General features: G+C 38.2%; 1 protein-coding gene and 1 long non-coding RNA gene across 8 annotated transcripts in view; one reads left to right on the forward strand and one right to left on the reverse strand.

The window, feature by feature from the left end:
• LOC143907930 (uncharacterized) overlaps positions 1-26,213 on the reverse strand; it is a 103,992-nt gene that overhangs the window by 33,475 nt on the left and 44,304 nt on the right. The gene's annotated exons all lie outside the window — the stretch shown is intronic.
• LOC143907924 (cyclic nucleotide-gated channel alpha-3) overlaps positions 1-26,213 on the forward strand; it is a 184,399-nt gene that overhangs the window by 10,886 nt on the left and 147,300 nt on the right. For all 7 annotated transcript variants that reach the window (XM_077425057.1, XM_077425051.1, XM_077425054.1 and 4 more), the window contains exon 2: positions 24,778-25,634. The gene's annotated coding sequence lies outside the window, so the exon portion shown is untranslated. The remainder of the gene's footprint in view (positions 1-24,777; positions 25,635-26,213) is intronic.

The following is a 26,213-nucleotide window of genomic DNA, read 5'->3' on the forward strand; positions in this document are numbered from 1 at the left end:
AAATAATGTCTGTTCTATATAACTTTAATAATAAGATGCAAATTTATTCAGGCTAAAGAAAATTACACATGCAGTCGATGTGACGCACACGCTTACAGATAATGACTTCATCAGAATCCAACTTTTCCTCTTCCTTTCTTTCTTACTTTCTTGCACTTTTTCAATTTCCTTGTGGGCCATGAGATTTTCAATTTCGCCAGTTTCTATAGTTTCTACAGCTCCTAGACACTTTTGATATCTTAATGGTAGCATATTTAATGCTCTCCTATTTCAGGAAGCGGTATCCTACCCACTGCGTCTTATTTCGCTGGCTAAGGGAAAGACAATTAACGTAAAACGGTCAAGCGGAAATGAAGCGATAAAATATCGTGGCGTACCACGCTAGAGGAGCGTTCTCGCTTTAGCGAAGATATGTCCCTACTCCCTATAGACAGCAAGGCTAGGTGAAAACGCACCTAATGGCGCGTTTAATTAATCCGACCTTGGTTATTTTAATTATCCACCGGCACTCCTTACACGCGGCGACTTCATCTACTTCGCTCCATCTAACTAGAGGCGAAACTTGAGCGTGAATGGTCCCCGTCACGACGAGGATGGCTGTGGTCGGTTTATAAACTTATCTAACCGCCATTTCAGCACGATTATCCCATCGTTGAATGCTACCTCCCGCATTCTTCGCCATTCACGACAATCCGTGACGCGTGGAACTCTGATACCGCGTGTCAGACAATATATCGTCGATTGCGAATTGAAGTATGAAATTGTGGGATAAAAACGATCGACGACATTTTTCGCGGGATTATTTTTCTTCCAACATACCCATTAGGAAATGCCTCGCAGTATGAGACGACTATATAGTAAGCTATTTTTGATCACGTTTCTAGAAATTTGAGAACACCAGGTACTGATTGTATTTCAATTTACAGATTGTAGTAAAAATATTCTTATGGCAAATATAACGCATTGTAACTGTATCTGACTCACATAAAATAGGCGGCGAATAAGCTTAAGTTTCGATTGATGGAGATTTGATGAAACTGAATGATATACTTATTGATGGGATTCAATTAAAAAACGAGCGGTTGATACTGAAAAAGTAGAGTTACTTTCAATTAAATATTTTATACCTCGCGGAGTAAGCGCAACGTATCAAAGTTTCAGTCGCTCTGGGAGAGTAAGTATATAAAGTTCGCGAGAGTATCACAGCGCGAACTATTGCAAGTTTTATATATAAAACCGCCCGACACGTTCCAAGCGACAAATGATTTTCTTTCCGTACTTCCGTTTGGGTATGCCGAGGAGATAAAATAACTTTGCTAGTCGACTTATTGCACGATTTCGTGGGAAAACGATATTTAATTAAAAAAAACTTTCTTTCTGTGTTTCTGTGCTTCGATATTTTCCGCTGATGGGAAACGATAGATATTGAAGATATTGATACCGCCGAGAGCGATATTTTTTTTCCTCTTTGCCGAGGATAAAGAATTATGAGAATAAATTTTTCTTGCAGCGACAGCGGAGAAAAGTTTATAAAATTGCACTACGGAATATAGATAATATAGATGCTCAAGATCCAGCGTTAAATATCTTTTCTTGGCACTTCAAGGTAAGATAAATATTATGTTAAATTGAAAAGTGAAATTATAAGGAAATTAAAAACTTTTAAGAAAGCAATGTGTAAGCATAAATAATCACGTAATAAAGCGGGAAGCGATTTATTTTAATTTTTGCGCCTGCGGATTCTCCCCGCAATAGATTTTATAAAGTAGCAATCTCTTTTTAGACGATTAAATTCCATCGGTACAGTAATTAAAATATCCTGTCAAACCTAACATTGCAAGCGAGTTAATTTGAACGACTATCTCCCTGCGACTTATCGAGCCATCTACTAGAACTTTTTCCCGCACCGACGCTAATTTCAGCCGGAGAAATTATTTCGTTCGCCGGACCGACTTTTCTACTCTCTTACCCGATAAAGTCTCATCCAAGTAGATGAGAGAGAGAGAGAGAGAGAGAGGGGGGAAGGAGAGAGAGAGAGAGAGAGAGAGAGAGAGAGAGAGAGAGAGAAAGGGAGAGAGAGAGAAAGCGAGAGAGACAGAGAGAGCGAGTTAAAACCATTTGCCTCTACATGTTGTATCCGATTATTTACGAAAAGAAATAATTCTCTAGCGTCACGATGTTTGTCAAACATTTCCATATTGCATTCAATCCGAATAATCTCGTGACAAATTCGTACCTATTTATCAATCCTGATGTTCTCCAAGAGAGATCAATTTAAATTATTTCTCGGTGAATGACGGTGAAGAATGACATACTTGTCTAAGAATGTTCGTAAAAATGGGTTTTGTAGCGGGCACCATTATTTCGATTTGAGGACATTTTGAAAAATATCTCCCATTTTCGTAGCAAGAATGCGGGAGAACGAGGGTAAATGAAACTGTTCTCCGTTCAACCTTGAACTGGAAATCGAATGCCGCTTCCATCGATCAGTTCTTATCGATACCGCGAGTGTCTCGGAAAGTTTTCATCCTTCGCCGCCCACTTCGAGGGATAGAGCACGTGTAAAAGGACACAGCGTCGCAAAATCGCGCTGCTGTTCAATATTGATATTTTGCCGCTTGGGCGTTTGCCGACCGGCACTCGCCGGATACCGTATCGAGTTAATATTAGCACAGCACGAACTAAATCATGTGTCAGGGACAAACGAAATTTAGAGGAATGCATGCGTATAGCCGTACGTATATACACATACAATACGTGCATCAAGTGTGATTCCATCTTTACCACGGACAAATTCTAACGTTGAAATTACTATTTTCATCGAGAGAGAAATAGAGTGACAACGCTAGGAAAAGGATTTTCAACAGATCGCTCGTAGCATGCCCACGCTCGCTCACAGTGAATGGTTTTTCATCTAAGCAGTATTATTACCATCAGGCAAATATTTTAGCCGTCAAATTTACTTTTTTCCGCAAGCTCTATACGTTGTCCAAGAATCGAGACGGGTTAAACGAAAATGCCGGTGCGAAAAAAAAAATGCGCGTTGCTTGGCCAGCAACATGCAAATACGAATTAATAGTAGCAAACATAATTATTTAGTGGGTTTAAGTGAAAAACGAAAACGGAGCAGTGAAAGAAAAATACGCAAATGGCCGAGTGTTTTAACCATCCTCATTATCTAGGGAAGGCAAGGATAAGCCATCGCTGTTTTGCGGATAATACCGTTGTTTATTACCATTCGGGTAAAAACTAACCAAGGCAGCCCTATCTGCGTTTTGCAGTGGCACCTGAAAGGCAATAAACGATATTTTGTAAATTATAAATTCGCCAAGTAATATGGGAACAAGTGTCCACACAAACGGCACGGCATAACTACCAGAAATATTCCCAGTACATTTATGGTGGATTTAACGCACATTTAATAGCAGTCACGCTGATGTAGGGCACTTAGGTAGATTAAACCGACATATCCAAACACTGTTATATTCATCGACACTCCAGAGTGGCCGTAGTCTTCAGATATTAAAAGCGTATTTTTTCCTGCGCGTATTCGATATTGACGTAACTCAATTTAATAATTATATAATTTTACTAATATAATTTATTTCGCATTATGTACGAGTAATCTGTATTTTGTTCGCTCAAATGTCATTAAAGAAATGTATTCGCCAAATATTCGCTATATTTCGTATAATAAAGTGGAAAATGCAGCTTAATAAACTAACTGAATAACAAGCTTGGAGAACAATGTTCCATTTAAATTATATAGAATTCCTCGCAAAACTTCAGAATGCAATAATGTAATAATTTTTAGCATCTGCTTTTATGTAACATCGGTCACGAGGAAAAAGATTAATTTTAGAAGTCAAACTTTAATAAATACAATTTATTTTACTTTTATACCAGCTCCATTAATTATTTAAGAGTCTTCTAGTTCCCTCAAGTAATAACGGAGTAAATAACTTGCATTAACGTAAATAATATATTAATTTTATGCGATATATTAATTTTGTCAAAGCGAATAATTGTGCAATTATATGGAAAATCGCTGAGACACGATATAATATCCTGTGAATAATTAATAGAAACCCTATTAATAAATATAGGATAATGAGAAATATTTTAATAATTTCTCTTCTAGCAGTTAAAATTTTGAAAAAAACCTTGATTCTATTCAATTCGGCAACGGTTTCTCACGTTTGCTCGATTATCTATACTTTGATAATCCGTAACACGTCAATCTTTACCACGCTAAGGTTCTTTTATTCTTGCATTAATTGTAGCAGTCGCCGGCACAAATTGTTTGTTCGGATAATCCAATTAAAAAGCTGTCTGGACAAATCGGGATGCAGTTTTGTTACAGACGCAATTTCCGATATGCAGGTTGATTTTGAAAGTCGATGGCAAAAAGTGTTGTTGGAGTAACGATGAAAAGCACGCAAAACACAAAAACAATATTATGATTTAAGCAAGTACCTCATAGACTTTCTCAAAACCAATATCGCGTTTTCGTTCGTAAATTTTTTATCTTATTTCTTCATTAAGTATCAGCATTTTTTACGTAAAGAAAAGAAGAAGTATTTGCTGACATTTCGAAGATATTAAAAAGTATTTCTACGTTTACTCGGAGCGCTTGAAAAAAGAAATTAAATGCTCTTATTCGTTTATTTAGTTAACATTTTTATAACTTCTCTTATATTTTTTTACTGTCTGTGATTTATTATTAAAGAAACTTATTATCAAAGAAAATTTGTCATTAAATATTTTTAAAAAATATCTTTCATTATATAAATATATTCAAAATATATTAATGTGCGTGTCATTGTATTGTCAACGACAAATTCTTCTTAAATCAATCTTTAATAGTTTTAAATTCATCAATTAAGAATTTCTGAAATGTGCCTTAAAATTTAAAATTCTCGAGATTTGCGCCTTTTATCTTTAAAAATAATTTTGCAATAATTCAATTATATTAAATTGTACAAACTGATATAGTTTTTCTGATACTATAATATGCACGTTATTGAAAAATTTTAATTGATTTTTATCATATTACATGTATATAATTTATTACATTCTTAATCGTTCGCTCGACTCGGATAACAATAGAAATTGATTCTTACGTTAATTAGTTAGCTCCACGTGTCTCGAATCCTTACTCCGGATTTTTAGATCGTCAGGATACGGTACCTTGATTGGTTGGAATTTAAAGAGCTTAACCGATTATCGATGAAAGACTCGCACAGTTTAACCTTTCATGCACGACCTATGAAAAATCTGATATCTACCCACATGATGGAATTTAAATAGCCATCCTTTTAATAATCCTGCTTGTCGATTAATTGATGAAGAAAGATACACATTCTATCACATGTTTTTTGTATTTGAAGAACACATTTATGAGATATATATATGCATGAATGTTAACTTCAATGCATAACTTCGCTTCTGTGGGGTATCAAATTTCTCAGGTAACCCCTATACGAAAACTGTAAGTATAGTTTTGCAATACAAAAGTATTTTCTTGTGTAAAAAATATGAATTATATATATCGTGAAAGAAAATATTCATACGTGTTCGTATGCGACATGTGTATACGAAATTGTCTGTGACTCGCGTTAAGCTACGGTAGTTCAAGTAACAGCCATCGACGTCCCAAGTATACGAGTTTGCCCGAGCTATTGAAGAGCTGCGAACTGTCGTTTCCCTTTCCGCCGTCGAACGTAGCGAATGTCTTTGCCGTTCAAGTAGGAAGACAGGTTAGTTTTACCCGCCTACCCGCGCCGGCCGTGTCGATCGCGATCGACGACTACTTATACAGGAACGCAAGAGATCGACTCGAGTTCGCTCACCCGCGCGCCCGGAATCCCGCTGTTATGCAAATTCCGTAATAATTCCAGGCATTTTTCATCCCCTCGTTGTATCGCCATTCTTTTTCTTTTGTTTTTTCTCTCTTTCTCTTCTCACACTTCGCACGAGTTCAAGCTTATTTTCTTCATCACGCGATTGTATAGAAAACTCAACGCAACAACAATCCAATTCATCCATAAAACATATTTTAAGAAAAGTAATATTAAAATTTTGTATGACTGATAGTGTTTTTTATAATTTCATATTATTCTTCTAATTTTCTATGATATCGATATGTTCTGAACTAATGAATTTCCTGGCGTTTGATGTGATCTTTAGAATGCTTATTTTTAGACAAAAAATTGATTTCATATCAAAATCACTGTTACAGCTCAGAAAGTCATGGGGAAATCTATTTAATGCAAGATTATATTTATTGTATCGTTTATTGAGAAACGAGAAGCTATATGTTAAAATCATGGACACCGATGTAAAGAACTTTGATTTGAGACTAATTTATTTTTTCAGTTTTCATGGATTGGATCACTGACCACTGTATATTGCATTTAGCCTCTCTTATATAAGAATTATGTAAAACTTTATCGACATATTAGAAAGAGAAGCAAGAGCAATAAAGATAGAAAGTTATTATCACGTTACGTAAATTTTTTGAGATGTTATAATATAACATCAGTAAAATTATCATTAATTTTCATATATCTCCAATTTATTCCCATGCTTCCTATTTTATTCATTAATATTTATTAATCTACATTTTCTTATCAAATTAACTATTAGGTATCTGTACAGTAGCACAATTAGCAGCATAATATAAAATTTTCAGACTTCCAAGTGTGTGGATTATCGAAAAAATAAAGATGTCGCTTAATATTGCTAATAATCAATATCATATATGTCTAGATAAAATAATCTTCGTACAATATATAATTAAAATTATCAAAATAAATTGAGTGCTCACATTAATTTTTCCTTTTTGATATTATAATTAGATAAATTCAGCTTAATTGTTACGCCTAATATAACATGATATAACAGGAAATGTGAACTTACGTTACACGATAATAGCGTGTTGCTGTCGCATATATCAGGTCGTGAGAGGTACGTCGAAATCAGAGTTTAAGCGAAAACGGCGAGAGAACGGTGGCACGATGGGTGGCTGAAGGAAAGGACGAGGCGCGAAAGAAGAGGGATGTGCCTTCGGGAGATGCGCACCCCGAGAGCTTCTCGAAATATGTGAATATTTACCCCGGGACGAGAGAAAAATTCACTTCTCGCTTCCCGCGGCGGTCTGTCCATCCAATCTCAATCTTTTCGCGTCGGTCAGTCGCTTCGGGGTCGGCGGGCGTCCACACTCGTGAACGACGACGTCGGCGAAGGGACGTGGACGGCCCGAAGAAATTTTGACGCGAGCGGATTCTACATTTAAACAGACTCGCGCGAATGAAAGTTTACACGCGGTTCCTTCCCATTTGCCCGCGCAATCCGGTTAATCCCGCTCTCGTAACGCGTAACGACGCTTTTAAATTGGCGAGGATTTAGCCGGGCGATTTCCGCAAACGCGCGAACGCCGCGCCGTCAAGTGGAGGGAGATCCGTAATTGATTACTATCATTCCGCGTGAAAAAGAATTTGAGCTTTAGAGATTACGCCCCCCGGAATGTCTATGTTATTCTCCGCGGTACTTCACGATAACATGGAGAGAATTTCGGCTGGCGCGGCGGACACGATGATTACGCATTAAAGCGAAGTTAGGCCGGTCTGAGCCCTCGACGCAAACAAGGATAGGAATAACGAGAATTAACTTGTGGCATACACGCTAGAGTTTCTCACGAGATGCCGCTAACTTTAATTGGTTTTCTGAGGAACGAGATATCCTATTGCAACGTTCAACTTAGAAGTAAGGTACATCCCAGTAGCCGGTTTGCAGGTCTCGTAGCAGCGGATAAACGGCGAGATCTTATAGCGTGTCTTTTTCCATGCACCTTTCTGACAAAAAATTATATATTTTGCGTTTTGTACTCGATACAGCGGAAGCTGAGTTCGATATCGAACAGTATTATTGCATGGCATCTTTGCGCTCAATCTCATTTTGATTTTCGAACGAGGCGTCGTCGGTGTAAGTTTAAGGATTATATCGTTTTATTTCATCGATTTATCAAATATAATAGATTATAACAGATTAATACTTATAACTTAAATTATATAAGACTCGGAGTTGACTTTCGGAGAATCATGGTTATTGTTAGACTCGCATTGCTGACTCTCGCAGCGTGCGTATGACGCGTACCATTGCGCGGAATATGCTTAGGCATAACCCTTTGACAACGGGAGCGTTTCAGGTTTCACGGGTACCTAATCCACTTCGATCGATATGATGGATTGTCTTTCGATTAGATATGGACGCGTAGGAGATCCTCCACAAGACGAAGCACCCGCTCGAGCATATTCGACGCATATATGAATACGAATCACTTCTTATGAGAAATAACTTCCGAGACGGGAGAAACATCACTTCTCTTAGGAAGAATAATAAATGCCGACATCGGCTTTTTTTTAATACTTTGTACCGTAAATATTAGCGGTAACGCGGAGCATTTTGATAGAACTTTTAACTCATGCATGCGCAGACATAAAACTAGAACGCTTTCATTATAATCTAAATAAAATTATTAAATTCGCAGTGTAACGAAACATATCTCTGCATTATGCCCCGTGCATCAGCGTTTAATATATTTTAATTCAATAAACAAAGGTTGGCGGGTATCTTCATTATTTTTCTAGATTACGCTTTTAGAAGATGTACTTGCGCGGAAGGTACTCTACATGGAAATTTTCACGTGATTTGTGTAATGGGTCCCGGTGGTTACAATGCACACTGAAAAAAAGCGCTTCAGCGAAAATTAATGTAAACGCATGCATTTTGTGGTCAGCCATTTTAGCATTAGTTTGTGAAACACGTCGCATGGTCTCTATAATTTCTCGAATTTTTTTTCGCGCGTATTATGACATTTTTCTGTAACATATACGCGTAACAATCGTACATAAAACATTGTTATTTATCGCACGCATAACTCCTTAAAAACAGAACTTCTCGTACGAGAGATTCATGCGCTTTCCAGCGCGATCTCACGTCAACCCGCGTGATTGTAAAACATGATTGGTCTCGAATATTGTGTTACGCACATCAAATCCATCGCATAGAGACACACGTATTCATGATTTCGGGCGAAATCAAAACTATACGGGCGCGTCGGACGTCGCGCGATATAAATGTGATTTGCTGCAAAATATATAGCGAATGCAACTCGAACCAGCGCCACAGATATTACGAATCAGCGTGAATAGCGTGATAGAGTTTCTCGCGCAATCTGGTACCTTCCGAATAAAATATCTCCTCGATGCCTTACGACGACTATGATAGCGATATAATGCGTTATATACTTTCCGCGACTTGTCGCAATGCTGAATTTGCGATCAAGAATATCCGACGACGATCGGAATTATGTCGAACATGTCGTAACTAGGACAGCCGCCAGACTGATGTCGCATTTCGGATTTCGTATAAATAATTCGTTTCGAATCCGTTCGTGATATATTTCTTCTCCGCTCGACTCGAGAGATATTCTGTTGAAATCGTTAGCAGTAAAAGTGGATTGTAAAATTGACAAGGCGCGGACGGTGTTATAAGCGGCCGATCGATCTTCTGCCAAAATAGATCTAAAATTGAGGAGGAATATTTCGGTGCTCCGAGCGAAATGGCGATCTCGCGCCGCTTTGCGCAAACGCCGGTAACAATTTAAAGTCACGATGATGGGATCTTTTATAAAGTGTAACAGAATGCAGGACTATTTCGCCTTAATATCTCGTAATGTTGAAAAAATTACTTTCATGTGACTTCCGTATCAGCCACGCTATATTTGCATACTGGTAATACTTTTTAAGCGACAACAATATTTTACAGAGATTAACAGGCAATATAAAAACATGGAAGAGAATTAAAAATTTATCAATGGAGTATGACGGAACTCCCTTTCCCGTTTTGAAATAGAGAAATTTTTAAAATTATTAGACGGACAAACCGGTCATCAAAATATCAGCAGATTTGCTTGAAATTATAGTGTACTATAATTGAAAAATGTATCATTTAAGCAATACCTACTCGCTGATTCTTAGTGAACTCGTATCCGCGAGTTATGCAACAGAAATTAATCTAAATCTCATACGGGCGCGTCATCATTTAATTTCCGTTTCTATTTAATCCGACGACAAAAATCAGACAGCGTAACGTCGCGTTGTGAGCCAATTCAGAACGGGTTCGAAACAATGTCGGACACGCTGGTCCTGTGTCGTCCCAAGGGGGATTAATGCTCTATAGTACAGGAAGATGAAACTTCCTGCGCAAAGCAGGACGTCTTTTGCTTAGATGCGGTTACACTCACGAGAGTACTCACCGGAGAAGGGGGGGGGGTCATAGTAACATCTTCAGGATCATATATCTCGACATGAATGTGACTATATAGGGTGCAGTAATGATATCCATGAGAATTCCAGATATAGCGAGATCGATACCCGTTCTTACGCGCGAAAAGTATTGAACTACGTGACGTTTCGTCGCGTTTTCAGCAGTTTTATTGTTGCAAAAGCATTGGGCATTGTTATTTCACACAACCACTCATTAACTGTGATCGATCAGTTTCGCATTTCGGAAAAACTGAGATCTGTAATTGAGCAACTACGCATTAGAAAAAAACCATTTTGAATGTCACCTGGCTGTATATGGATTCTCTAAATATATTGTATTTTTTGTAAGCTATTAGAATTACTAATTTATTAAAATATAAAGATATTTTCATTTGTATTTATTGCATCAATAGTTTATTCAAATATCTACAGAAAGTGCTTAAAATTGCTTTAAACTTAATATTAATTTTTGATTTAATTTCTCGCGTAATTGGTGTGTGTTCTCGCGTAAAGTTTTGAATTTATATTTTTCTGTCCTATCAGTACAGATTTTTTAAATTATAAATTAAGCGCTGAATGATTTACTATTAATTAAATAAGAAAAATATTACTCGTGTCATAAAAGTTTCTTTCTCGCCTGCTCTTAGACTCGTATATATTTATCCGCAGATTAATATATTTTTTAATTGCCGATTTAATTCTTTTATAAAGTTGCATATTTTCACGTAATAACAGTCTGATTTCACACGGTGTGTATAAAAATATAAAGCAATCATTTGTAACGATCAGAGATGCATTTTTATGTTTATGGAAGCGCACACATACATCCGTCTGCATAATATCGTAATATACGGCCGCATCAATGGGAACAGCTCACGTTGCGTTTCACCAGAAATTGAATTCTCGTATATCGACAGTGACGAAGAAAACGCACTCTCCTCCGCGGTATACATCCTATAATAATCGGTTCTCGATGTGGTTAAATGTGTCAACAACCCCCATTACTTTTCTTACAATTTTAATTCGTGGCGCGTACACGCGGCGCCACGTTTTCATTCATTTGCGCACTCAGTGAGAAACGAACTTTCGATTTATTCATCGCGCTGGTTTCCGTATGCCAATAACAAACTAAACCGTTCATCGTGTAAACGTGCGTATATACAAGGTTGTATGCAAAAATATCAGCGTGATTGGTATATACACTCTATCAAAGGCGGATTACCGCCTAGCAGAAAAAAGAGAGAAAGCACGAGAGCCACGTTAAGTCCGTTGCGTTTTACAATTTGTTTCGTCGATGTTAATGCAAAATATGCTTCCAGACTCTTGACGGGAAATATATGGGTATATAGCCCAAATTGATTAAAGATTCTGTAGCTACTAAAGTTTAGTTTCAGAATAACGTACGATCGATGTGAGAATTTGCGAGGGCCAAATGCCAGTGTAAACGTCCATATCGTCAGAAAGTTACAAATTGCAATCTGTTATAATTGAACGTATAGCTGTTGTCAAATTCGGCTTTTTAATTAAATTGTTAGTTCTTGTTGCTATCAAAATTATTAAGCTCGTGAATGATGTACCAGAGATATGCTTAGATCATTTAATATAAGATGTGCGCTTCAACATTGCAAAAGTTTGTTAAACGCTTATTGAAGATAATCAGTTAAATAAGTAGTGAGTAAGTTTAAAAATTAAAGTGAATCATTAAATTCACAATATATATGTACTTCTCAAAACAAAAAAGGTAACAATATATAGTCACAAAATATTAAACGTATAAAAATATTATTTGTAAAAAAACATTAAATGTACAAAAATATCATATGCATATAATACATGTTATTCTAATTTTATGTTTTTCTTAAAAAAGAATTACAAGAATTTGTAAAACATTGACTTCGGTAAACTTTTGCAACTTAAAAAATATCGAGTTTGCGCTTTATTTGCCGATTCAGGAAATATTTATCTCTCGTCGTTGATAAAAATACCAAAGACCGAAATAACATATTACACACAATGCACGCGTTTAATTATTAAAAACAGATATTAAAAAGTACGAAGGCTATTTATAGAAATGTCGAAAAAAATTGTTTTTAACTTGATTTGCAATCGTTTGCCGGAAAGCTTTTTTGGTCTCTCGGATTTCAATTATAAAAAGGTTAAAAGCATGATTACACTCGCGTTTTATCTCGCGAAACTTATATGTGTACGTCTCGTACGCCGGGGAGAATTTTTACGCTAATCGATCGCGTTTTACACGCGCAATGCGTAGCATGATCAGCAAAATTTCTCCGTGGCTTCCTGATTAAATTCCGTGATTTATCGTCCATACGACAGAATCTCACGAGAAAGTGTTCGCATTTGCATAACACTACGTTGTGCGGGTCGATACAAAAATACTATCTTGGGCCTGAGCTATACACTATACCCGCCTTCGAGGTAGAACGTCAAACGCAAACGAAACCCCGACGAAAAATAATTTATCTCCGCGTGATGATATCGTAACGCGGAGCATCCAACTTGGAAAATAATTCCTGGCAAACAGGGAACGTTTTATTTTTTTTTTTTATCTCCGACCGATAAACTGCTATTATTTTTAAAATAATTTTTCAATTCTATTAAACTGCGTAATTGTTATTTTAACTTGTATTTTATTTTTCGTATTAAATTTATTTATCGTATAATAAGCATATATATATTTAGAATACTGTGAAGCTAAAATGATAAATTTACTCAAACTTAATAAAGGTTTGCTTGAATGACAAATAAACACACACAAATATAGAACTTCATTTCGCGAAATAGTAATTTACAATAAATATCTTAATACAATTATATATCTCAATTGTTGGTGCGAGAAGCAATACGACTGAAATTTATTCGTGCAAAACTAGTAGTAAAAGCTAAGATTATTAAGTTCAAAAATAAATTCTCGTGTAAACATTTTATGTATGTGTAAAAATAAATTATAAAAGTGCTTTTAGCTACATCTAGATGAATGGTCCCTTGCGTAAGTACGTACGCAACGCATTTTTGAAACACATTTTCTTATATTGTCAGCAATTTTGTACATTTGGCGCAAGCACAGTTATTGCCCTTTTCGCGAACGTGATATTTCACCGAGCAACAAAATTTCTGTGACTTTTCTTTTTGGAAAAAAAATCACGTTACGTTCTGTAATAACTACGTATGTACCAGTGCATTTTGAGAACATATATCAGGCAGTATAGATCACAAGTCAATCTGGACACAATCTTCAATTAATCTTTCTAAATTTAAATTTAACTTAGATTAAAATATAGAATCAAATTATATTAAATATAATTTAAAATAGACCTTTGTCATTTAAATTATTAAGTTGAATTAGGAGAATAACACAAAATTACCTAATTTGCGTTGTCCATTTGCGAGATAAAATGTAAAACTTTTGATCTGAAATCTGAAAAAAGTCTCGGGAAAACTTCTGATTTTCCGAGATTGTTCATTTTTATTTATTTCTTGCACGTGCATATATACATATTTGCCTCTCTTGGAAAACTTGTCTCATGTAACCTACTTTGAAATTCAGTTTTCCTGAAATCTATGCATATTTTGTATCCTACATTTGCTTGTTTTCCTGTGCCAATCTTGTTTTATGGTATCTGATGACAGCGCAGCAGATGCTACTGTTAATAAAAAAAAAGAAAAAGTAAAAAAAAGGTAAAAAAAGACGTTATCTGCGCCATCGTAAAAGCTTCGCCTGTTAAGCGCTTGCTTTGAGCTTAATTTGCTTTGTCGCCTATTACCAGCCCTTAATGAGGATGTTACAGCAATTTGTTTTTTCTTTTTTCGTTTGATCGTGTTTTTTATCTCAATATCTTGAATAATTGACACGATGACACGCGCGTTGATATTGGATATTAGAGAAGGCAAATAACATAAAATATATATTATTCGTTATTAATAATAGTTAGTATTATTAGAGCAGTTATTAATATCCAGAGCATTATTATTAATCAAGAATAAATAATGAGTTACAGAAATTTTTTTATTTTATATTGACAATAGCAATAAGAAGATATATAATTTTTAAATATCATGCGACGAAATTCTGCGTCACATCTTGACTCTCATTTATTTCCTTTTTTGCGCAAAGACCCCGGCCGAATAATCCAGCCAATATTGCCCGGAATTTCGGCAACAACCGAGAAACCGAGCGACGTCTCTTGTCGCCATAGTAACTCCTTCTTGTGAATCGCGTTCTACGGAGACTCACAGAACCGTGGCAACGAATCTCATTCGCTGCTAAATATCCTGAGCAACGAGGTCATTTTCTCGGTCCGCTCGCGAATTGCCAGACGCGCCAGGGAGAAGCAAGAATATTGAGAATGCTATTTCAATTTCAATCTGGACGCAGACGACCAAATTTAAACTGGCAAAATGTAATTCTATTCGTGGTTCTTCTACCGTCGAACTCAGCGAATTCTCGATCTGAACTTGCGACTGCGTAAACGCAAAAAAAGCAGAGCGTAATCGAGAGCGAATAATTTTGAAAAACTGACGCAACGTGATTCATATATTTACTTGCACGTGGAAAAATAACAACATGCTTTACGTATTTATCGAAATTTATAATCTCGCAATGTGCGAAAGAGAGGAGAGATTTGAAGATTCCTTAAACTTTTATGCGAGAAGAATATATAACTATACTTATTACTATTGAAAATCAACTGTACAGTCAATCCTTGTTAATTTCCTAAAGTTAATACAGCCGGTAGAAGGTAGATTGGTAACGGAATCAACGAAACTTCATTCAGGAGTTATATATAGTTGCGGCGAGTTGCGAAGCATCCTCGAACAATCCCCGAGGATTACTATAAATATCCTAAACTGTATAACTCGCTTACTGCGCATCCTATGTGGTCCTTAACAATTTCTGAACGGCACTTCTAAAAATCGTGTTAATCTTATCTGAAACCTGACATTGATAAATGTTAAGTTGTAATGAAATACGATTAATCGCGTCCTCGACGATGCTCGGACTCGGAAATAACTTCATTATGTTGTTATTATTACATCTTTTTTTTTACAAACTGGTTTTATTATTTAGTTTGATTAATTATAAATGTCACACGTATATATATTTTTTCAGTGATTGATTATCATAGTTATTGATTGTTACCACCAAAGATATATCTTCCCCTCTCTATCTCTCTCCACAACTATACCTTTTAGCATAAAGGGCCGATTTAAATGCGCGAAGTTACGCGAGATAGATATCCATAACTCATCCACCGAGTAACACGGTTACAACGTCGTTGACTTAGCACGCTAAATAGGCAATATAACTTATACACGACTATACGTATGTCATATTCTATCCGTTCAATCTCTGTGGATTCAAAATGCAATCCGCAATCAGGTGTGTATTTGACAATCACGGTATAATTGGTAGTGTTTATGCATCGCAAAAACTAGTACATGCCAGTTCGCAATAATCAAAGATCTAACGGTGCCATCTCGAGTGATTGTTACGAATTTCGAAATGTTGGGAAACTTAGAAATAAAAAGATAAAGACTTGGTTTTCTGTAATATATTACATACCATACATACCTGGTATATATACTTATTTTTTGTATGTACAGTGAGATGTCATTTCAAATCGCAAAGAAAGAAAGAGAGAGAAGTGCACAAATTTAGGTTTTATGCATTGCCCATTTAAAATAAATTTTGCGGCAAACATATAGATAATGTTATTTCAGAAAGTTTAAAAAAATATGTATACGCTTTAGAGCAAACATAAAATTTTAAATAACAAGATATAGTGATATTCAGCGACAATAATATAATGTATACGCTAGAACATCGTTAATATACGAATTCGTACTTTAATCAAACTCATATTGCGTCAAACGAACGTAAAATGCAATATTCCAATTTATCTACGTAACAAGTAGCTGCATTCTGCCTTACTCGTTAAGCGTAAGTGGAAAAATTGTGTAATTACACGTCGCTTTGAGATTAAATGTGTCCCGACATAATATCGTACACGGTTTTCCTGCGTCAAAGAGCTCTCTCCCATCAAAATGTGAAAGCACGTGCAAAAACGCCCTATACCACTTCACATTACTGTATTTCACTTACGACCATGTGAATTTATACTCGTACGCAAAAGTGCTCGAAATCTAGCGGTTCGCACCGCACGGTGATTATCAAGTCGCCTGCACTCCGAGGACGGTAAACCTCCCCGTACTATATACACGCGGCCATTGACCTGCACTTTCCGCAGCCGGTGCGCGGTCTCTTCCTCCGCAATTTTATTTTCTCGTTCAACGACCAGAGAGGCGCCGCGGAATTAACCACCGATGCTCGGCGGAGCGACAATTTAAAGCGCACACCAAGCCGCGTCCAAGACGATCCTGTTTTCGGACCAGCGCTCCGTTTTGTCGTTTAAACCCACAGTCAGTGTACGCGTGTTTTGTTTTCCGCTTCCTCGTACGTTATCCTTGCAAGTTGTAACTCGGGGGATTATCTCGTGGGACGCGAAACAGGGCTCGTTGTAGGTTTACCGCCGCGAAAGACCAACATGAAGAATTTAATCGTGGAAACGTGCATCGGGGTTAAGCGGGGTTACGTTTATCTATTTAGTCAAAAATGTGCACACGTAATGCAAAGTATCGTTTATTCTTTCCCTCTCTCTTTCTTTCTCTTTCACTTTCTCTACCGTGAGAATTTTTTTTGTCTTCAGTTGACAACGCTGGATACAAAAGTATTCCGCTGAAATACAAATTGAGAAGATTGACTGGAATTAAGTAATTCGGGATGAATTGTCAGGAATCTGCTATCCATTATAATGTAATTTGTATGCGACAGTCACTTACAAATTATCTAAACTTTGAGGTGACTAGGAAGGGTAACAGTTACGTCGCTAATACGTCTTTAAACGTCATAGCTTCATCTCAGCCGCATAAACTCAGTGCTCTTAAGCTTCACAGGTTAATCCACTAAGCTAGCCAACGGTTGACTACTTAGAACACGATTCGCATGACCAGTAATCTGCTCAGAAAGCCTTCACGTAAATCTGTGTGCGGATATAAGGTCTTACATATACATATATTATTATACACGTAATATTACAACTGTGTTGGCATTATCATTATCATGCTTTCGTTATTTGAAAACTAATGGCATTAATTTATCTTTTCTATTCTCTTACAATCTTGAATAAACTATATTGTCGAACAGATCATTTTGCTACAAGTTAATACTTGCATTAATCATCGTTCTTCGTCCAATCTTAGAGAAAACTTCCGCTATACAACATATGTCAAACGAATTTACATTTCATTAAATTGAGAATACTCGAATAATTTTTAGTTACACAAAAATTACTCCGCATAATTTTTAAAGAAAAAGTAAATATAAAAAAAGGTAATTCTTCAGAATAGGGCTTTTTCCGAATTTTGACATTTTCTTGCGGTTTTCTTGGTAAAAACCTTTGTTGTGACTCCGACAGTGATAATCAATCGGGGGAGCCCGAAAAATATGCACCCTACCTATTTTTTTTACCTATTTTTACTTTATTTTTTATAAATGTCCAGATTAAGGGCGCATACACTTTCCACGCGAACCGAGGTTCACGCACACCCCCCCGTGCTTTCGGGAGAGGTGCGGTAGTCCCGAAATAGTTCACGCATACAATTTCCACGCGAACCGAGGTTCACGCACACGTATGTATATGCCCTGTTTTATAGAAGTTGTGATTTTCGTTAAAGCAGGGCATACACACGTATGTGTGTGCCCTGCTTTATAGAAGTTGTGATTTTCGTTATGTAGGTTAGTGATGCGCTTTAAACAATTAAATACTTTTAGTTATTTTGACCAAAAACGCTTTAATTGAGCCTTATTTCATCGAAATTGGAGAGAAGTGAGCTTTCCTTCAGATTTACTAAAATAGGAAAAAAATAGGTAGGGTGCATATTTTTCGGGCTCCCCCGATTGATTATCACTGTCGGAGTTACAACAAAGGTTTTTACCAAGAAAACCGCAAGAAAATATCAAAATTCGGAAAAGGCCCTATTCTGAAGAATTACCAAGAGAGAAAAAAAAGAAAAAGTTGAAAGTTTAATATAAAATCTATCTATGTATTTACGTTTTTCATTTTAATCCCAGATCTTCCTACCGTTGCGATATATTTTCAAAGATATAGATATAATTAAGGAAATAAAAAAAAAGAGATGCTGGTTATTCTTGATAAAGAAAGCGACTTCTTCTTCGAACCAACTTCGCTGTTATCAAGTTGAAGTGCTGGCGCGTGACGCGAAAAAGTTTAAGGAACGGCAAAAAATTAGAAGAACATATACTTAGCATTCTGCAACGCGAAGCTATTAATAATTGCTTTTAATTATTTGTTCGCTCGAGAATAATTCACGCAAAATACAATACTAAAGCCGTAACCCGAAACTTTGCCAATAATTCGATAAGCCGCTTCTTCCGCAAAGTCAGATGATATACTTCTTAAGTTAAGTTCATCTCTCGAGTCGGATGATGCCGTATGGCACGTAAGTAGCGATAATCTCCTTACAACGTGTAAAGACGTGCTGTACTACCTCGAACGATCCATTAGACTTAGTAAACCTTCTAAATAATGCAACGTGAGCTTAGCACGCGTCACTTTATTGCTTGCATTGGCCCGAATCTCGCCGCAAGTCTTCGCGCGAGTAGATTATCGATGTTCGATCATTTAGTGTTCGCGAAAAGATTTATCAGATCCGACTACTCGGTTTAAATTTTTACGAGAAAACGACTGATCGGTTTAAGTTTCGCGCACGACGAACGTCCTCATGATAAGGGTAATTATACTTCGGCCAGGTGTTCCCCGAGTACCTCGATTAGTACCCCGATGCTTCTTGTTTCGAGGTTTGACATGAATCGCCAGCTGAAACTTTCGGCGGGTCATAAATCTTGCGCGTCGTCGAGGTTGACTTGCATTTTGTCTACTTCGCGACGTAAAGGTGAGGCCTTTTGAAGTTTCCAACTCATCGATCGAGTGGCATTAAGGCCAGCTTGCTGCAAGTAAGTTTGACAAGCGAGTAGATGTACCTATATAATGCCTAAAGCTTGTAACAGCTGAAACATACTTTTCTACATCATTAGATGTATCAGTTGTGTAATATAAGTTTTGCCTCGCTCTCAAACACTTTTTGCCACGTTCTCAAGTTTATTTAATAATTTCTACTCAAGTTTTGTGTGTGTGTGTGTGCGTGTGTATGTTGTGTGTGAAGTTAATTCCTATACCTTTCCGTTTTACAATACCGTGAAAAAGTCGGTGCGTTTGCTTCAAAGCCATTCCGGAATGCACAAAAAGCTTTTACTGAGGTTGCCCCTTTCGCACGCAATATCCGACAAAGCGTTCCGCAGCAATCAATAAGTATCAACGAGACCGTCAACTCAAATTTTCTAAATAAAATCTTGTTAGAAGAAAGAAGAGAAAATAGCCGAAGTAATTGTAGATATACTCTATATCTTTAACCACATTAAATGCTTTCTTACAAATAAACAAAGTAAATCGTAATGATATATTGCTTGCATTTCTAGGTAATTTTATTAGCATAAGATAACACGATTCATAAAAATATTTATTAATTTTCTAGACAAGACAATAATATAATCAATCGAAATAGATTCGATAAAATACGATATAAACTCGTCGAAAAATTGTTTAAAAAGCTTAAAAAAGCGCAAAGATATTATTAATTTTCAATTTAATTTTTCAACGTCAGTTCTTGTGAGAACGAAATTATGTACGAAACAAATTTTATTTTGTGTCTGATGTGACTTATTTTTCCGTAAGGGATCAATTCTTTTTGTTATATTATCCTTTTTAAAATGTATTCTATTCCATATCATTGGAAAATTACGCGAACCTGATGCGACATACATAAACAGCATATATTCACGGGTAAAAGAGTTAAAGTTTCTCTTTCAACCGGAATTCAACGAGGAACTATATATCGGACGCGTCGCGTCGGAATGCTCGTTTCGGAGTAGGTAGTCGGCGACTCTTTTCACTCGGTCCATTGGCCGTTTCTATTCGGTTTCCGTGGAATTCTATTCGCGCGCGAATTCTCTGTTTTTCCTCCCTCCCTCTCTCTCTCTCTCTCTCTCTCTCTCTCTCTCTCTCTCTCTCTCTCTCTCTCTCTCTCTCTCTCCTATATCCCTTTTTTTTCCTCCCTTTCCTCAGTCGTTTTGCAATCTGCGACTTTTGACATGCGAGCTACAGTTGAGTCGGACGCGTAAAAACCCGACCCATGAGAAGCATCGATGCAGAATATCAAGTTTAATTTAACAAACTCGATCAATCCGACAAACGAAGTGGGCACGCAGAATGTGTCGTTAACGTTTGTAACCCATATACGTGTTTTTGCGTTCTTTTTCCTCTTTTTTTCTCTCTCTTTCTGTTTTATTTTAAATAACCATTGGGCGATTCATCAGATCGTGAAACATTCGCGCCCATAAACGTTCGTTTCCGGTTGCATAACGTGTGCACTTTTTTGCAGTTTCAAAATACAATTTTTTGAGCTAAACTCCCCCGAAAATGTAATATTAGAATACGATCTCGAGCGTATACACTCGACAAACGAAAACGGGACAGTCTTTGTGACGTGAGTTGAGGTAACGCGACGCGTCGTCTATTATTTTTTATTCGCATTTTTTCAAATAGTATAATTTCCACAATTCCTGTTTTCCCCCACCCAAACCATTTATTACCGCGGTCATTCTTTTCAATCGCGAGAGCTGCGTTTTATGCAAAAATACGAGAATAATACCGCGGCAAACCTCGAGGGGTCAATTCGCGAGTTGTTCTCACTTCGGTCACACGGTTATCAAATTTGAATAATCGAATGCATTCCGAGTGTCGACGATGCAAATGATTCGCCGTATGCGCGATAATCGATAACTCCCGCTGAAAATATCGCTTATACACGACAGTACGCATCGGACAGCATCCTTTTGCGTATATTAACGAATGCGGAAAATCGGAACTTCCATTAGCGGTGGAATCGATGGGTCGTAAAAAATTCACTACATTTACACCCCCCCGCGCGCGCGCGCGCGCGCGCATGCACGACTCTGTCGCTTGTTTTCGTCCATCGGAGATTTCCGTTCTGATTCATCGACGTGCATGTATGTACATACAACAGAGGCCGCCGAGTCGAGTCGAAGCGAGTCATTCGTCTATTGCAGCGCGTCGCGCTGCACCTCGTCGCAATCAACCGACGCCGAGGCGCACCGACATATAAATGCGCTAACACATCGACGCATCGACCGTAAAGTGAGAAACTGCAGTATCTGCATTTATTGTCGGCGACGACAGCACACGGCCATTTGCAGCCGCAGAACATGCACGACGTCGTAACGTCGCAGAACGCAATCCTTCTCGGTCGATGCACCTACGGGCAAGTCAAATTCACGGTAATTTTCGCACTACGCCAGCGGTGAAACTAAGGCGAAAATGGGATCTGAAGACATTTTTTGTGCTCCTATATAAAATAACTGAGTAAAATGTTCCTGAGGAAAATGTTCCTGCTGGTATCGATCAACTGCCACAACGTTTCGCACCGGTCGTGTGCGCGCAAACGCAATTGAAAAAATATCAGGGAAATGGAGTCGCACAGTTTATGACGGTCGTTGCAAACGAATATCCCGTTTGTGGAATATTTTCAACGGGGATATACATTGTATACGATTTATTTTCAATGAATTTCGACAGAATGTTTGAACAGATTTTGACTGGACACTACCCGTATTGCATCTACTAATAAATTAAACAAATAATAATAAAAATGGAGTATCACACATGGATAAATTTGAATTATACATTACGTTCTGTTATAGATATTTTTATAAACATGAACATCGGTTATAAATGGCTACACGTTACATCAAAATGCTATATTCTAACTTAAGACACTAATGTAATTTTTCAAATTTATTTACTATTGGCAAACAAGAATTTAATAAAAATAAATTTAATTTAATGAGTTCTATCTTTTCTGAAAGTATCCTTAGGAGTATCCTGCAATTTGTACCGTAATAGGTGCCATATAAATTGCGCAGCATCGTCGCTCCCATGACAGATGAAATCTCCTAAGCGTCGTTATGAAACTATGAACATGAAAGCAATTCGGAGCGATACGTTGCAGCGACACACCGCTCTGATTAAGCACTAACACAGAGCCACGAACTAAGATATTGGAGTTTAAAACTAAGCACTACAGATTGCTCCGCAGAGTGTCACTGAGCCGCGTGCTCGTTTATTTATTCCGGATGAAGTGCGCGACATTAATTTATACTTATTTTCGTTAGTATTATATTTTCTCTTCGGCAGACAGAAGCGTCCTTTCCGTTTTCGATATCGCGATTAGATACGTTCGTTCGTTCTTACGATCCAACAAAATGTAAGATTAACCACCGAAACTTTGGCTGTTACGCAATATTTAGCAACCGGCTTAGGACTTACTGATCTCCGTCTAAATCTTTAAGGGAAAGGTCTCAACGGATGATTTATCGAAGCACACCCTCGTACGTAAACTTTTAATGTGCTTTCCAGACTATTTCAGACCCGATACTTCCTCTGTTCCGCGGGATAAATACACTTCGATTCTCACCGGAATTTTTATAAGTTAAAACAAACGCGCTCTCGAGGCGCTCTGGTAACGTACAGAAACCGCTAGAATATTTTTTCCATATTATACTTTCAAATTACGATTTCCATATGAGAGAGAGAGAGAGAGAGAGGGAGAGAGAGAGAGAGAGAGAGAGAGAGAGAGAGAGAGAGAGAGAGAGAGAGAGAGAGAGAGAGGGAGAGCGCCGTCGAGTTTACGCCTGGATTGCTGTGGCACGATGACCCCGCCGGCAATAAAACGAGATTCTCGTTGCCTAAATAATTTATCCGATGCTGTGCAAGGACTCCTAATATTCATCCCGTATGCGACAGTCATTGTTCTTTGTTATACGGAATCAATTTAACGCGTTGCTCGAAGGTCGAGCATCGTCACGTCCGCGTCCCCCCCACTGGCTAATTATTTGTCGATCACAATCCGCAAGATTGCGAAATAATACAACAGACGAATCAAATTCATCGCGTCCATTGGGAAACAAGATATATTTCAATAAGTTCATTGCTAATCTCTTACAATTTATAACGAACAAAATAAAAATGTAACAATTTGCATTATTATTTTAAAGTTTGTATATTTTTCGTGCAACTGCTTTATTAATCTTCGCAATTCGTAGCGACGTCGTCTCGACAAAACCTGTGATAAACGAAGGAAGAGGATGGTGCAGAAATTATTTCCGCGAGAACAAGTCGTTGTATACTTAATGTGAAATATCGTAGGGGCATTTTCTCGCGTCGCGACTGTCAAACGATTGAGCGCACCGTTTTTCTTGTGCGCGAGAATAAGGAGGTAAAATAATACGTCAGGTTAGCGACAGCTCAATGTCCCTATATTCAGGATCTGTGCTTGGTCCTATATATTCTCGTTATATGTATATTATATACAATACCCTTTTCTCTTTTACCCCAGCCACCATCTTCCTGTCCATGTCTATACTTTATATACCTCCACGCCGCCGTGCATGGTTGCAAAATATTGCATACAGCTAATGCGACGGCGCATCCATCATCTCGTCATCCGACAGGATGCATACATGCATCAATGAGCTATATGAGTTAAAAAGTAATTTAAAAATTTCGATCTTGTAGTTGTGACATAGAATACTGCGCCAAAAAAAAATTTCCATTTTAATAATTATCGAAAAATACAAATCTAAAATGTGTGATTCTCTATTTAATCTAACTTAATATTTCTGTCAAAATCCGCGAAATAACCGATCAATTGCTGTTTGCGGTAATGCTTTCGTCTCAACTAATTCTATTAAATTGATTACTTTTATGTCTTTTATTATTATTTTGAATTATGTAATATGCAATGAATATATATAATTCGCACGTACGAAAATCTTTCATCTGGCCTAAGAACGACTTGAATGCTCATTTGAGATATGTTAGACCGTCACGACCTATTTGCTGCTCCAATTCCCTCGAGATTAATCTGAACATAACGAACGTATGAACCGTTCCGCGCAACTTGAGGTTCGGCATAATCGATATTAGCAATTTCGAACGGGCCACATCCTAATCTCCAGCTCGTTACTTCTCCATCAACGTCGAGCGCTTAGCCCTTGAAGAGAAGTCTTTGCCGTCTCTGGTCCTCACAAAGAGCTCATGAAAATTCTACCAGTTACCTCCGAGAATAATTCCGCTCACGTTCACGAAACCCATCGACATATCTGTTAAAACAATGCGAACCAATTTTCTTTTAACGTACTTTATTTAACGTATTTAACAACTGGCATTTCCCGTTCGCTAAATAACGTTTGCTTTCTCTGTTTTCTCCCCAGATACCGTCGCGCTGTATCCACGTACTTCGAAGACGAGTTCTCCAGCCGTCGACGGATCGAACGCGGAGTATCGAGTTTATCAGCGAGAGTGGTTGAACGTGGAGTAGGCGAGAGCGGCGCAGCAGCGACACGTGAGACGAGTGTCGTCGCTTGAGACACTTGTTGCACGTCGACCGTCCCTTAAAGAGGGTCTGTCGGCGTCAATATCGGGCCACAGGGTTGCGAGAGGGCTGCACGGACCCCGTTCGTCCTCGGTGTCGCGGAGAGGCGAGAGTGCGTAGAGTGTGCCGACGAGGGGTTTCCACCGGCGAACGCGGGCCATCGGGTCGACCGTATAGTCGCGGCATGTCGCTCGACGGGACGGTCGCGAACGACCACGTGGCGAGCGACGCGTGCCTCGTACGCCTATCGATCACCGTTCGCAAAAAGTGCACGCCGGCCGTCGCCGCCGCCACCGTCACGATCGTGACGCACAGTGATCGTTAGCGTGTTGTCGAGCGATCGGTGCCGGAAGCGACGTGCTCGACGGGCGTCACTTGGCATGCCGCCGATCGTCGTACGACCCCCCTCGGTGGTCGGCCGTCGTCGCTGCTCTTCACGTCGGTGCGTACGAACGCTCAAGCGGCTCGATTGACAATCGGTAGCGCGGCAGCCCGGAATCGGGGCACGGAAGTGGAGTATCGTAGACGCGTGGCCCGCGTGCCGGATCGGTATCGTGCCGGGGATCAAGAGAGAGCGATCATGTGCTACGCTCGGTGACACCGGTCGCGATCGTGCGCGGCGTTACCGTTGGCGGTACACGTAGTCAGCAGAGAGAGCAGAGCTATATACCACTGCGGGGCGGCTATCACCACGTGGTAAGTACATTCCATCGCGTCGAATTCGAGTCGTGTGTGGTCTCGTGTGTCCCTTCTCTTCTAACCTTACTAGCCGGCTTATTGTGTAGGTTCGTATTGTCAGAAACGAACCAGGGTCGAAGACTTTTAATCCCGGTAATCCCTCCAAAGATCGCCATTGTACCTTGCTCTCCGTGCACAAGTATCGTTCAACATAAAATTACTTATCTATAAACGTATTAAAATATTTCATTAAATTTTTTGTCTAGATTATAGCGTTCATATTCTTGTCGACCCACAAAATATTTCATAAAAACATATTTTTTTTATTAAAGCGCGATACACGCGTGAAGATGAAGGGCAATCTATCATGTATTGTCAAAAGTTATCACATTCTTTTATAAGCGCTTTGCTTTTTCATAGTCAAAATCGATAAGGCGGAAAGGTAGAGACTAAAGGAGATGTATGTAGCCGACTGATCATTTATCACAAATGTCCGTCGGAGCTAAAAGTGGCCAAATTTTTATTCTGCACAAGCCAAACTATTACGTAGCTTCAGGCAAACTGGTGAATTTCAATTTTATAGGTGATTTGTTTCTC

This window comes from Temnothorax americanus, unplaced genomic scaffold (assembly GCF_048541705.1).
Source record: "Temnothorax americanus isolate GAGA-0224 unplaced genomic scaffold, ASM4854170v1 Scaffold9, whole genome shotgun sequence".
Taxonomy (NCBI): Eukaryota; Metazoa; Arthropoda; class Insecta; order Hymenoptera; family Formicidae; genus Temnothorax; species Temnothorax americanus.